The sequence below is a fragment of the Schistocerca piceifrons genome, unplaced genomic scaffold, assembly GCF_021461385.2.
Source record: "Schistocerca piceifrons isolate TAMUIC-IGC-003096 unplaced genomic scaffold, iqSchPice1.1 HiC_scaffold_682, whole genome shotgun sequence".
In the NCBI taxonomy this organism is placed as follows: Eukaryota; Metazoa; Arthropoda; class Insecta; order Orthoptera; family Acrididae; genus Schistocerca; species Schistocerca piceifrons.
In genome coordinates, this window is record NW_025728929.1 from 20,745 (window position 1) to 34,087 (window position 13,343).

Consider the following 13,343-nt stretch of genomic DNA (forward strand, 5'->3'; position numbering starts at 1 on the left):
GAGCCCCCTGTATCTTCTCGGTGACAGATTTCCAATTGAGAGCCGCCATTTTTAGAGGACACCGATCAATGATAATCCCCAAGGACGTATGGCGATCGACAAAAGTGGCCCAAGGGACATCAGCATCGTGAAATCCTCGAATATCAAGGAACTTACATTTACCCTGATTGAGACGCGCTCCAGAGACACGACAGTATGCATCAACTGCCCCTTTCAACAACGGGATATCATCACGTTGACGGAGGAGAACAACGACATCATCCGCATATGCCTTAACAGAGAGCTTCCCACCAGAGAGGGACATACCCTGAGCTTGAGAGCAATAGTCCGAAGCAGCGATTCCAGGGACAATACGAATAAAGACATAGAGAGCGGACTACCCTGAGGCACCCCGCAGCGGATAGCAATGGGCGGCGTCAGCTGCCCATTGACTGACACCCGAGCTGTTATTCCCCTATACAAATTGCCAAGAACACCACGTGATGATGCGTTAAAACCTATTGTACCTAAAACACGATCTAAAAACACATGACTGACGTGATCAAAAGCCTTATAAAAATCAAGGAAGGCAAAGGCACAATGTACGTTTGTAACCGCCGCAACCGAGACAACATCCCGATACTCGGCTACTGGCGTCAGAATAGATCTATCATGAAAACAACATTGATGTGCACCAATCACACCCCGAAGCAGAGAAGACAATCGGCTATTGAGCGCTCTAGCAGCTGTCTTGTAGTCAAAGTTCAGCAATGTGAGCGGACGAAGATTGGCAGCAGATAAACGACCAGAGGACTTCGGAATTAAAACAATTTTCCCTACTTTAAAATCGGCAGGCACATCCATCCCCCTGACAATCTCATTTAAAATCTGCGTAAAAATTCTACCCAAAAGAGGCCAAAAACGGAGATAAAATTCTTTAGGCAGGTCGTCTGGACCCGGCGATTTACTGGACGGAGAGCGAGCAATAAAATCGAAAACATCATCTACCTGGAACTCCCGGAGAAATTCGCCGTTCGCGTCAGAATCGATAGTCGCAGTTAGATCCCCAAAGACATCATCCGAAAGAGACTCACCAGAATCATCGGCATAATATAGACTAGTGTAATACTGATGAAGAGCACGAATCATTTCCTCCTGTGCAATAAGCTGCTGTCCATCATCCACCATAAGAGAAGAGATGAAGGAGCGACGACGACGAGTCCGATGCCGTAGCAGGTGGTACAAAGATGACAGTTCACCTTCAACAAGAGAGTGAGGTTTCGACTTAACTCGCAGACCATCCATGTGTCGTCGTTTAAGGCTCAAGAGCTTGGCTTTAATACGACGAACATCATGGATCCGCAGAGGAGAGGTACCCGCCGCGTCATATAGTTCACGCAGGGCAGAGTAGTAAAATTCATACGTGTTCTTAAAATCACGCGCCCTTGCAGCACAGTAAAAAATCAAAATCTGACGAATCTTGGGCTTGGCAAACGCAGTCCACCAAACCAGCAAGGAGGGGTAACGCGGGACAGAGCAGAGACATCGCTCCCACACGGCACTTATAACATCATCCATAGCACTGTCGGCAAGGTGGGAAACATTTAACATACACTGGGAACGATAAAGTTTTGCAGGTTGGTGACTAAGATTTACAGTTGCAGTAAAAGCACAATGGTCAGAAAAACTAGGAGGAATAACATCGACAGAAAGAATTTCATCACATAAAAAATCAATCCCACGGCCAGAGTCAAGGAATTCAATGTCAGTAATAGGAATGCCCTCTCGAAAGAAAAGAGCAGTTCCTGTTGAATATTCCGGTGCGACATTAAAAACAGTTTGAAATCCAGGCAGAGGGAGATCAGAAAACAGCACTTCCTGCAAAAACACTACGTCCGCACAGGAGTCGTAAATAAACTGCCGCAAAGAGGCAAGGCGAACGTCGGACTCAATACGGTTAACATTTAAGGTAAGAAAGGTGTATGCCTGAACCATGTAGAGAAAGGCGAGAGAAGAAATCACCTACACCGACGCACCAATGTCACAGTCCATAGCAGGGGAGACGGAGGCATCAGAGGGAGGGGGACTGCTACCCCGTTCCGCGGATCCCTTATGCTCCGGTTTTTTGCGAACAGAATTAACGTTCGGCTGAACGCGTAACTTGCGTCGGCTGACGGGCAAGGAAGCTTCAGCCGCCGGTGACGTAGGAGGGTCAAGTTCTGTATCCGACACCACCCGCGCCGGTCCACATGCGGGATCCGGGGTCGCGCGGGAAACATCCGGCAAAACGGAATGGTCAACACCTACACTAGCATCCAGCAAACATGGACTACACGGAGGCGAAACGTGAACAGGAAGGTCCGAGGCCGCAAAGTTGGAACGAAGCGGAGCAGCTCCGCTGGCAGAGGTATGGGGCAGCGAAGCAGGAAGTTGTCGCGGCTCCACTTGTTGTGACAACGAAGTCGGTTCGGAAGATGGCGCCAACAGGCACGACCGACGATCCGACTCGAGAGAAGCTGCGTCGGAGGCCGGAGGGGCACCAGCAGCCGCCACCGGAACCGCTACCTCAGGAGGGCAGGGAGCAGCTACAGTACACGGTGGCTCGGAGGAATGCCGGTCGCTTGGACTGGGGCATCTCAGGGAGATCCTCATCCGTACGATTTCCATCGTGTGGGCGACGCCTCTTATTTTTCAAAAGTGGCACACCCACCTGAGGGACAGACGGAACATCAGATTTAGCACGCAAAGGAGGAAATTCTGTTTCAGGGGTGCGCAAAATCTGTGGCGGGGCGCTACTACCATTGGACTGTGCTACACCAAGAGCAGAACCACCCGCAACGAAGTCAGCGACTGCTAACTTGCGACGCTGTTCGAGAGAATTTTTTAAAACAAAAACCCTCCGCGGACAGTCGGTACGCACGTGACCACTTTCATTGCAGAAAAAACAGGTGCCAACCTGACCACTATATGTTACATGGACGCGATATCCACCGAACTGCAGGTGAGACGGAACATTCTGCTTAATGTGCATTTCGACTGAATGAATACCACTGTAACATTGCAGGCGATGTTGGCTTGACCAGCGTTCAAGGCGAATGCTCTTTACATCACCATACTTTTGTAGACCCTCCTTAAGATAGACATTATCCACCTCTGGTGGAAGGTTGTAAACACGAACACTGGTGTACGTAATGGAAGCATTGGAAAGCAGCACGGTACTTACAGAATCATCCCGATGCCGAAAGAGAAATTGATGACCATATTTAGAAAGAATTTTATCAACCTGAAGTGGGTCCATAAACTTAACAAAGAAAAAAAAAATTCGGTATCAAAATAAGCAGTGTGCACCTGATCCGAATGAACACCAAAGGTATCTACCAACCAATCATGAAGCTCAAGGGAACTAGGTTGCACATGGCGAGTTGACTTGTCAAAAGTAAAACTAACTGTAGCCTGACGAGGAATAACCTGGGACGACATTTTCAAACTATGCGGTTGAAACCGCTACACAAAACACACTGAAATAAGGACAGAAAGTAGCACAAGGTACGAAACAACGACGGAGAAACACTCACAGAAGTTGCAACGCAACACGTAAACAAAAACGATAGTCCACTATACGTAACGCTACGCCGGAACGGAAGACTAGGCACGTCCACACTGCACGGCGTCTAAAGCGGAACTGGCAAAGCCTAGGCCAAGTTGTACGCCACAGCAGTGTCAGACACGGTCTCCATCACATGTATACGAGCAAATGAACGTGCCTGCGCTGTCAGGACTCTAACTACAGTGGTTAGCTGCATTCACCTCCGTGGCAATGTCTTGCAGTCCTCCAAGCCTCTTGACTACAGGTACCGGTATGTGGCTCGATAACAAGTGGATAGACGCCGCATCTCTCTCGCCGTCAGGTGTTGCCGCGAGTCATACTTAACGTAGCTTTCTGCACGCGTCAGCGTAGCGTCAGTCGAGCAAAGTCGAGACAAGTCGCATAGGAGGAGCAACAAAAACGCGCAATTCCGGTACCGGGAATCGAACCCGGGCCTCCTGGGTGAGAGCCAGGTATCCTAGCCACTAGACCACACCGGACAACGACGGCAGTGCTCTTTCCAGCGAACGCAGCAGCCGCCCACGGTTAACTGACGACAACTGTAAAAAATCCACTCTCTCGCGTTATAGAACGGCGTGCTCCGGACGCATTTCGTGGAGACGAACGCCAGCAATGATGAGAGCAAAAGGTGCCTACAAATCCTGTCGTTGCACCACGCACTGTTCTACGACAATTCACCAAGCAGACGCTCACGCCTTGTTGTGCTGTTTCCTTTGCGGGCAATGAGTGCATCTGCCTTCGACACAGGAAACATTACACGTTCGGCAGCTGTGGGATTGGAACCCACGCCTCCGAAGAGAATGGTGCCTGAAACCAGCGCCTTAGACCGCTCGGCCACGCTACCTACACAACACGCGCGTCACAAGAGCTGCGTCCTACCCCACGAGGACACACCGCAACGGCACAAAAATGAGACGTAAAAAGTGGCAACGGTGGGATTCGAACCCACGCCTCCGGAGAGACTGGTGCCTAAAACCAGCGCCTTAGACCGCTCGGCCACGTTACCGTTGGATCAGCAGCGGCAAAACGTTTCGTTTGTACTACAAAGATCACTTCGAAATGGAAGTATCTTGGCAATCGCCGTGCCATGTATTTCCACTGCTCTCCCACTGGAAGCGTCTCTTTAGGCCATCCACAGCAAGAAAAAGCCGTGCCCGCCGTACGGTAGCGACGCCACTTGTCTGTAGCTGTCGCAGTTAAGGAGACAGCGTCAAGAGACGTTTTCGTGCCGTGACCAGGTTTCGAACCTGCGCTTTCCTTAACCACTAAAGTATCGTAGCTGTAACTGTCAGGCGGAGCTAGAATGCTCCATGTATCAAACATATGTGAGCTCAAGGAGGTTACACTTGAAGGAAAAGCGGCAGGTTAACGCGATCACATCAAAACCCCCGGCAGCTACGGGATTCGAAACCGCGCCTACAGAGAGACTGGTGCCTTAAACCAGCGCCTTAAAGCGCTCGGCCACGCTACATGCGCTGCTTGGTGCGCCAGTGTTCCTAGCATTTGTAGAAACAGTGCACGCCACAGCTTCCTGTTCTGCTGGGACTGGCTGCTCATCCATCGCACTTCAAACGACTGCCCTTTTCGACTACAGAGAGCAGCGGACGTCTGCGCTCTGGGAGGCGACATTACGTGTTGGGGATGAAGTGGTAGTGCTAACTGCGGCCTGCGGAACACGAGTGAAAAAATCAAGAGAGTACTGTCATTTCGAGTACTCGCCATTGCAACGGCAGCAAGGCAAAACTTTCAAAATTGCCGTGACCAGGATTCGAACCTGGGTTATTGCGGCCACAACGCAATGTCCTAACCACTAGACGATCACGGCCATGGCCACGGAGGCGCCCGCGAAGGCAGCTGGCTGCAATGCAAGTGGCGATACCCAGCAAAGCCTAGGCCAAGGTGTACGCCACAGCAGTGTCAGACACGGTCTCCATCACATGTATACGAGCAAATGAACGTGCCTGCGCTGTCAGGACTCTAACTACAGTGGTTAGCTGCATTCACCTCCGTGGCAATGTCTTGCAGTCCTCCAAGCCTCTTGACTACAGGTACCGGTATGTGGCTCGATAACAAGTGGATAGACGCCGCATCTCTCTCGCCGTCAGGTGTTGCCGCGAGTCATACTTAACGTAGCTTTCTGCACGCGTCAGCGTAGCGTCAGTCGAGCAAAGTCGAGACAAGTCGCATAGGAGGAGCAACAAAAACGCGCAATTCCGGTACCGGGAATCGAACCCGGGCCTCCTGGGTGAGAGCCAGGTATCCTAGCCACTAGACCACACCGGACAACGACGGCAGTGCTCTTTCCAGCGAACGCAGCAGCCGCCCACGGTTAACTGACGACAACTGTAAAAAATCCACTCTCTCGCGTTATAGAACGGCGTGCTCCGGACGCATTTCGTGGAGACGAACGCCAGCAATGATGAGAGCAAAAGGTGCCTACAAATCCTGTCGTTGCACCACGCACTGTTCTACGACAATTCACCAAGCAGACGCTCACGCCTTGTTGTGCTGTTTCCTTTGCGGGCAATGAGTGCATCTGCCTTCGACACAGGAAACATTACACGTTCGGCAGCTGTGGGATTGGAACCCACGCCTCCGAAGAGAATGGTGCCTGAAACCAGCGCCTTAGACCGCTCGGCCACGCTACCTACACAACACGCGCGTCACAAGAGCTGCGTCCTACCCCACGAGGACACACCGCAACGGCACAAAAATGAGACGTAAAAAGTGGCAACGGTGGGATTCGAACCCACGCCTCCGGAGAGACTGGTGCCTAAAACCAGCGCCTTAGACCGCTCGGCCACGTTACCGTTGGATCAGCAGCGGCAAAACGTTTCGTTTGTACTACAAAGATCACTTCGAAATGGAAGTATCTTGGCAATCGCCGTGCCATGTATTTCCACTGCTCTCCCACTGGAAGCGTCTCTTTAGGCCATCCACAGCAAGAAAAAGCCGTGCCCGCCGTACGGTAGCGACGCCACTTGTCTGTAGCTGTCGCAGTTAAGGAGACAGCGTCAAGAGACGTTTTCGTGCCGTGACCAGGTTTCGAACCTGCGCTTTCCTTAACCACTAAAGTATCGTAGCTGTAACTGTCAGGCGGAGCTAGAATGCTCCATGTATCAAACATATGTGAGCTCAAGGAGGTTACACTTGAAGGAAAAGCGGCAGGTTAACGCGATCACATCAAAACCCCCGGCAGCTACGGGATTCGAAACCGCGCCTACAGAGAGACTGGTGCCTTAAACCAGCGCCTTAAAGCGCTCGGCCACGCTACATGCGCTGCTTGGTGCGCCAGTGTTCCTAGCATTTGTAGAAACAGTGCACGCCACAGCTTCCTGTTCTGCTGGGACTGGCTGCTCATCCATCGCACTTCAAACGACTGCCCTTTTCGACTACAGAGAGCAGCGGACGTCTGCGCTCTGGGAGGCGACATTACGTGTTGGGGATGAAGTGGTAGTGCTAACTGCGGCCTGCGGAACACGAGTGAAAAAATCAAGAGAGTACTGTCATTTCGAGTACTCGCCATTGCAACGGCAGCAAGGCAAAACTTTCAAAATTGCCGTGACCAGGATTCGAACCTGGGTTATTGCGGCCACAACGCAATGTCCTAACCACTAGACGATCACGGCCAATGCCACGGAGGCGCCCGCGAAGGCAGCTGGCTGCAATGCAAGTGGCGATACCCAGCAAAGCCTAGGCCAAGGTGTACGCCACAGCAGTGTCAGACACGGTCTCCATCACATGTATACGAGCAAATGAACGTGCCTGCGCTGTCAGGACACTAACTGCACTGGTTAGCTGCATTCACCTCCGTGGCAATGTCTTGCAGTCCTCCAAGCCTCTTGACTACAGGTACCGGTATGTGGCTCGATAACAAGTGGATAGACGCCGCATCTCTCTCGCCGTCAGGTGTTGCCGCGAGTCATACTTAACGTAGCTTTCTGCACGCGTCAGCGTAGCTTCAGTCGAGACAAAAGTCGCATAAGAGGAACAACAAGAACGCGCAATCCCGGTACCGGAAATCGAACCCGGGCCTCCTGGGTGAGAGCCAGGCATCCTAGCCACTATTTTTTCCGGTAGCTATAATGCGAGGAGTACGTGAAACATCCTTTCGCAGGGTCAAAACTTGTCGTGACTTTTTCCGATAAAATTCCGCTCCGGTACCGGGAATCGAACCCGGGCCTCCTGGGTGAAAGCCAGGTATCCTAGCCACTTTTTTGTTTTTTGTTTTTCGTTTTTTTTTAATTTCAGTTCTGGTGTAGAGAAGAAGTATACATAAAGGCGGGAAATCCAGAAACAGTATAAAAGAAAATGGCTCACACAGGTGACCTTAGCCAACGCCCTCTCTTTCAAATGTCAGGCTAAGCATATTTGTAAAATCATCACGAAGGCCTGGCAATCGCAAGCGCTGCCAGTAAGCAGTAAGCATGTACTGCTGAAACGCTAGGTGTCCATCCTCTTCATGACAACTGTTGACAAAATGTACGAAATGTCCAATCAACCACATGACGGTATTGAGCTTCGTTCGCGGAAAAAAGGAAGAATCGGGCCGGACGAGGATGTCAATAGTATAAGCAGCTTCAGCAGACCTAGTGACAAAAGCAAGTTGTTTCCTGAGCCAACGCCAATTAGCAAGGTGCCCACAGCAGGTGAATCAATGCTCAAGGGTAGCCAGGAGACCACACCGAGTACAGTTGTCCGTGTCAGTAAGACCAATACGGTGCAGTCGTACATTGGTGGGGACCAAATTATTTATTACCCTATACCACGTGGACGCCACGGCCATAGAGTGGATCGGCAGACTAACATTCTTCCAGACGTTCCTCCAGGACACGGATGGAGACGCCAGTTCTATTGGATTGGGACCGGCCAGCCCCTCCCAGCGGGCAATCAAGCCCTTGGTCGTTGGCACCGGTCGCCGCAAGAAGACGTTTCCGAGGTAACTCACCGCAATGTAAAATTCCCGAATGTGTTTCAACTTAAAATTGAGGCGTCCGACATCGACAGGTGGAGCAAGGCTCGCCGGATGCACAACAGTAAAAAGCCTGGATGTAATTGAAGTCACTTCTTGCGTAACAATTAGAGTCGTACGGCGGACGTACAAAGCAGACGCCTTGCGAGTAATGTCAGAGAGGCCCAAGCCTCCGAAGATACGCGGTTTCGTCATAACCTCGTAACGTAACTTGAATAGATGGCCCTTCCATATGAACCTGCTAGACAATTGGCGCAACCTTTTCGCCACCATCATGGGAAGTGGGAACAGCTGAGCAACATAATAAGCTTTACATAGAACGTAGGTGTCTAAAATTTTGACTTTTTGCAAAATGGTAGCAGAGCGCTGCTCATGGACCATCAGAGCCCCCTGTATCTTCTCGGTGACAGATTTCCAATTGAGAGCCGCCATTTTTAGAGGACACCGATCAATGATAATCCCCAAGGACGTATGGCGATCGACAAAAGTGGCCCAAGGGACATCAGCATCGTGAAATCCTCGAATATCAAGGAACTTACATTTACCCTGATTGAGACGCGCTCCAGAGACACGACAGTATGCATCAACTGCCCCTTTCAACAACGGGATATCATCACGTTGACGGAGGAGAACAACGACATCATCCGCATATGCCTTAACAGAGAGCTTCCCACCAGAGAGGGACATACCCTGAGCTTGAGAGCAATAGTCCGAAGCAGCGATTCCAGGGACAATACGAATAAAGACATAGAGAGCGGACTACCCTGAGGCACCCCGCAGCGGATAGCAATGGGCGGCGTCAGCTGCCCATTGACTGACACCCGAGCTGTTATTCCCCTATACAAATTGCCAAGAACACCACGTGATGATGCGTTAAAACCTATTGTACCTAAAACACGATCTAAAAACACATGACTGACGTGATCAAAAGCCTTATAAAAATCAAGGAAGGCAAAGGCACAATGTACGTTTGTAACCGCCGCAACCGAGACAACATCCCGATACTCGGCTACTGGCGTCAGAATAGATCTATCATGAAAACAACATTGATGTGCACCAATCACACCCCGAAGCAGAGAAGACAATCGGCTATTGAGCGCTCTAGCAGCTGTCTTGTAGTCAAAGTTCAGCAATGTGAGCGGACGAAGATTGGCAGCAGATAAACGACCAGAGGACTTCGGAATTAAAACAATTTTCCCTACTTTAAAATCGGCAGGCACATCCATCCCCCTGACAATCTCATTTAAAATCTGCGTAAAAATTCTACCCAAAAGAGGCCAAAAACGGAGATAAAATTCTTTAGGCAGGTCGTCTGGACCCGGCGATTTACTGGACGGAGAGCGAGCAATAAAATCGAAAACATCATCTACCTGGAACTCCCGGAGAAATTCGCCGTTCGCGTCAGAATCGATAGTCGCAGTTAGATCCCCAAAGACATCATCCGAAAGAGACTCACCAGAATCATCGGCATAATATAGACTAGTGTAATACTGATGAAGAGCACGAATCATTTCCTCCTGTGCAATAAGCTGCTGTCCATCATCCACCATAAGAGAAGAGATGAAGGAGCGACGACGACGAGTCCGATGCCGTAGCAGGTGGTACAAAGATGACAGTTCACCTTCAACAAGAGAGTGAGGTTTCGACTTAACTCGCAGACCATCCATGTGTCGTCGTTTAAGGCTCAAGAGCTTGGCTTTAATACGACGAACATCATGGATCCGCAGAGGAGAGGTACCCGCCGCGTCATATAGTTCACGCAGGGCAGAGTAGTAAAATTCATACGTGTTCTTAAAATCACGCGCCCTTGCAGCACAGTAAAAAATCAAAATCTGACGAATCTTGGGCTTGGCAAACGCAGTCCACCAAACCAGCAAGGAGGGGTAACGCGGGACAGAGCAGAGACATCGCTCCCACACGGCACTTATAACATCATCCATAGCACTGTCGGCAAGGTGGGAAACATTTAACATACACTGGGAACGATAAAGTTTTGCAGGTTGGTGACTAAGATTTACAGTTGCAGTAAAAGCACAATGGTCAGAAAAACTAGGAGGAATAACATCGACAGAAAGAATTTCATCACATAAAAAATCAATCCCACGGCCAGAGTCAAGGAATTCAATGTCAGTAATAGGAATGCCCTCTCGAAAGAAAAGAGCAGTTCCTGTTGAATATTCCGGTGCGACATTAAAAACAGTTTGAAATCCAGGCAGAGGGAGATCAGAAAACAGCACTTCCTGCAAAAACACTACGTCCGCACAGGAGTCGTAAATAAACTGCCGCAAAGAGGCAAGGCGAACGTCGGACTCAATACGGTTAACATTTAAGGTAAGAAAGGTGTATGCCTGAACCATGTAGAGAAAGGCGAGAGAAGAAATCACCTACACCGACGCACCAATGTCACAGTCCATAGCAGGGGAGACGGAGGCATCAGAGGGAGGGGGACTGCTACCCCGTTCCGCGGATCCCTTATGCTCCGGTTTTTTGCGAACAGAATTAACGTTCGGCTGAACGCGTAACTTGCGTCGGCTGACGGGCAAGGAAGCTTCAGCCGCCGGTGACGTAGGAGGGTCAAGTTCTGTATCCGACACCACCCGCGCCGGTCCACATGCGGGATCCGGGGTCGCGCGGGAAACATCCGGCAAAACGGAATGGTCAACACCTACACTAGCATCCAGCAAACATGGACTACACGGAGGCGAAACGTGAACAGGAAGGTCCGAGGCCGCAAAGTTGGAACGAAGCGGAGCAGCTCCGCTGGCAGAGGTATGGGGCAGCGAAGCAGGAAGTTGTCGCGGCTCCACTTGTTGTGACAACGAAGTCGGTTCGGAAGATGGCGCCAACAGGCACGACCGACGATCCGACTCGAGAGAAGCTGCGTCGGAGGCCGGAGGGGCACCAGCAGCCGCCACCGGAACCGCTACCTCAGGAGGGCAGGGAGCAGCTACAGTACACGGTGGCTCGGAGGAATGCCGGTCGCTTGGACTGGGGCATCTCAGGGAGATCCTCATCCGTACGATTTCCATCGTGTGGGCGACGCCTCTTATTTTTCAAAAGTGGCACACCCACCTGAGGGACAGACGGAACATCAGATTTAGCACGCAAAGGAGGAAATTCTGTTTCAGGGGTGCGCAAAATCTGTGGCGGGGCGCTACTACCATTGGACTGTGCTACACCAAGAGCAGAACCACCCGCAACGAAGTCAGCGACTGCTAACTTGCGACGCTGTTCGAGAGAATTTTTTAAAACAAAAACCCTCCGCGGACAGTCGGTACGCACGTGACCACTTTCATTGCAGAAAAAACAGGTGCCAACCTGACCACTATATGTTACATGGACGCGATATCCACCGAACTGCAGGTGAGACGGAACATTCTGCTTAATGTGCATTTCGACTGAATGAATACCACTGTAACATTGCAGGCGATGTTGGCTTGACCAGCGTTCAAGGCGAATGCTCTTTACATCACCATACTTTTGTAGACCCTCCTTAAGATAGACATTATCCACCTCTGGTGGAAGGTTGTAAACACGAACACTGGTGTACGTAATGGAAGCATTGGAAAGCAGCACGGTACTTACAGAATCATCCCGATGCCGAAAGAGAAATTGATGACCATATTTAGAAAGAATTTTATCAACCTGAAGTGGGTCCATAAACTTAACAAAGAAAAAAAAAATTCGGTATCAAAATAAGCAGTGTGCACCTGATCCGAATGAACACCAAAGGTATCTACCAACCAATCATGAAGCTCAAGGGAACTAGGTTGCACATGGCGAGTTGACTTGTCAAAAGTAAAACTAACTGTAGCCTGACGAGGAATAACCTGGGACGACATTTTCAAACTATGCGGTTGAAACCGCTACACAAAACACACTGAAATAAGGACAGAAAGTAGCACAAGGTACGAAACAACGACGGAGAAACACTCACAGAAGTTGCAACACAACACGTAAACAAAAACGATAGTCCACTATACGTAACGCTACGCCGGAACGGAAGACTAGGCACGTCCACACTGCACGGCGTCTAAAGCGGAACTGGCAAAGCCTAGGCCAAGTTGTACGCCACAGCAGTGTCAGACACGGTCTCCATCACATGTATACGAGCAAATGAACGTGCCTGCGCTGTCAGGACTCTAACTACAGTGGTTAGCTGCATTCACCTCCGTGGCAATGTCTTGCAGTCCTCCAAGCCTCTTGACTACAGGTACCGGTATGTGGCTCGATAACAAGTGGATAGACGCCGCATCTCTCTCGCCGTCAGGTGTTGCCGCGAGTCATACTTAACGTAGCTTTCTGCACGCGTCAGCGTAGCGTCAGTCGAGCAAAGTCGAGACAAGTCGCATAGGAGGAGCAACAAAAACGCGCAATTCCGGTACCGGGAATCGAACCCGGGCCTCCTGGGTGAGAGCCAGGTATCCTAGCCACTAGACCACACCGGACAACGACGGCAGTGCTCTTTCCAGCGAACGCAGCAGCCGCCCACGGTTAACTGACGACAACTGTAAAAAATCCACTCTCTCGCGTTATAGAACGGCGTGCTCCGGACGCATTTCGTGGAGACGAACGCCAGCAATGATGAGAGCAAAAGGTGCCTACAAATCCTGTCGTTGCACCACGCACTGTTCTACGACAATTCACCAAGCAGACGCTCACGCCTTGTTGTGCTGTTTCCTTTGCGGGCAATGAGTGCATCTGCCTTCGACACAGGAAACATTACACGTTCGGCAGCTGTGGGATTGGAACCCACGCCTCCGAAGAGAATGGTGCCTGAAACCA

At 50.6% G+C, this 13,343-nt stretch overlaps 7 non-coding genes across 7 annotated transcripts; all 7 read right to left on the minus strand.

Moving 5' to 3' along the window:
• Positions 1–3,993: 3,993 nt before the first annotated feature.
• Positions 3,994–4,065, minus strand: Trnae-cuc. Its single transcript has one exon. It is a non-coding gene; the product is annotated as a tRNA-Glu (tRNA).
• A 445-nt stretch (positions 4,066–4,510) lies between these two features.
• Trnal-uag lies at positions 4,511–4,592 on the minus strand. Its single transcript has one exon. It is a non-coding gene; the product is annotated as a tRNA-Leu (tRNA).
• Positions 4,593–5,339: 747 nt separating this feature from the next.
• Trnah-gug lies at positions 5,340–5,411 on the minus strand. Its single transcript has one exon. It is a non-coding gene; the product is annotated as a tRNA-His (tRNA).
• Positions 5,412–5,797: 386 nt separating this feature from the next.
• On the minus strand, positions 5,798–5,869 carry Trnae-cuc. The gene has a single exon. It is a non-coding gene; the product is annotated as a tRNA-Glu (tRNA).
• A 445-nt stretch (positions 5,870–6,314) lies between these two features.
• On the minus strand, positions 6,315–6,396 carry Trnal-uag. The gene has a single exon. It is a non-coding gene; the product is annotated as a tRNA-Leu (tRNA).
• Positions 6,397–7,143: 747 nt separating this feature from the next.
• Positions 7,144–7,215, minus strand: Trnah-gug. Its single transcript has one exon. It is a non-coding gene; the product is annotated as a tRNA-His (tRNA).
• Positions 7,216–12,934: 5,719 nt separating this feature from the next.
• Trnae-cuc lies at positions 12,935–13,006 on the minus strand. Its single transcript has one exon. It is a non-coding gene; the product is annotated as a tRNA-Glu (tRNA).
• Positions 13,007–13,343: the final 337 nt, after the last annotated feature.